Here is a 1247-nt window from a genome sequence, read left to right as displayed (position 1 = left end):
TCTCTCTGTCTCTCTCTCTCTCTCTCTGTCTCTCTCTCTCCTATACTTTTCCTTACTCCCTCCTTTTTTATCTCTGATTTTCTCCTTACCTGATTTTTTTCAACTGTTTTGTTTTCTTTTTTATTTTATTTAATTTACATTTGATTTCATTAGTATATATTTATTGTATCTAATAAGGAGAACCACTATGAGACATTTTCACACATGTATATAAAGTACTTTCATTATGCACTCCTTAATTTCCTCTCTTGTCCTGCATCTTCTATATTAGTAGTCATCTTCCTCCTTGATCATAGTTCCCTTGTACACTTCAAATTTTTGTCATTCTACGTTTGACATATGATAGAAAAATGTGATATTGTATGTTGTAGTCACTTCATGTGATAATCACCCATCTCCATCAGTTTTGGTCCATCTACTGTCTAAATAGTAGGATGTAACATGTGCCAGATTTACTTTACTCTCTCATCTATAGCTAGACACTGAAATTATGTACATGGCTTCAAATTTTGATTAGTACATAGGTATGCTACTCTCTCTACTGTATAATGTCAGTGGTCTTTTGTGTATACAGTAGTAGTAAAGTTGATAATGGAGTGATTGTCTTTATTTTTTATGAGGAAGCTATATATCAGCTCTTAACATAACTGAATTAATTGACCTTCCAACCTGTTGTGCATATGGGTCCTAAATCCTACCATTCACCCAGTATTTGATATTCAATTTTTTAATAGCAGCCAATATTACCGAGAAGGAATGACTCTCTGTGTCGATATAATTTGCATTAACTACACATTTGGGAAAGCTACTTATTTATGTATAGAATTAATATCTAGCAAATGAATGTAAAATATGTTAGATTTACCAAATTAGGGGAAAATATATTGTCATTGTATTCCTCAAATTAGCTATAGTTTTACATTATGTAGGATTTTTTTATTGGATATTTTATTTATTTACACTTCAAATGTTATCCCCTTTAATGGTTTCCCCTCAGAAAAACACCCTTCCCCTACCCCCTCCCCACTCCTGGTGCTCACTGACCCACCCAGCCCTGCTTCCTGGCCCTGGCCTTCCCCAACACTGGGGCATAGAGTCTTCATGGGACAAAGGGCCTCTCATCCCATTGATGACCGACTAGGCCATCCTCTATTACATATGCAGCTGGAGCCATGAGTACCACCATGTGTGCTCTTTGGTTGGTGGTTTAGTCCCTGGGAGCTCTGGGGATTCTGGATAGTTCATAT

This window comes from Mus pahari, unplaced genomic scaffold (assembly GCF_900095145.1).
Source record: "Mus pahari unplaced genomic scaffold, PAHARI_EIJ_v1.1 scaffold_10094_1, whole genome shotgun sequence".
Classification (NCBI taxonomy): Eukaryota; Metazoa; Chordata; class Mammalia; order Rodentia; family Muridae; genus Mus; species Mus pahari.
This window is presented reverse-complemented; position numbering follows the sequence as displayed.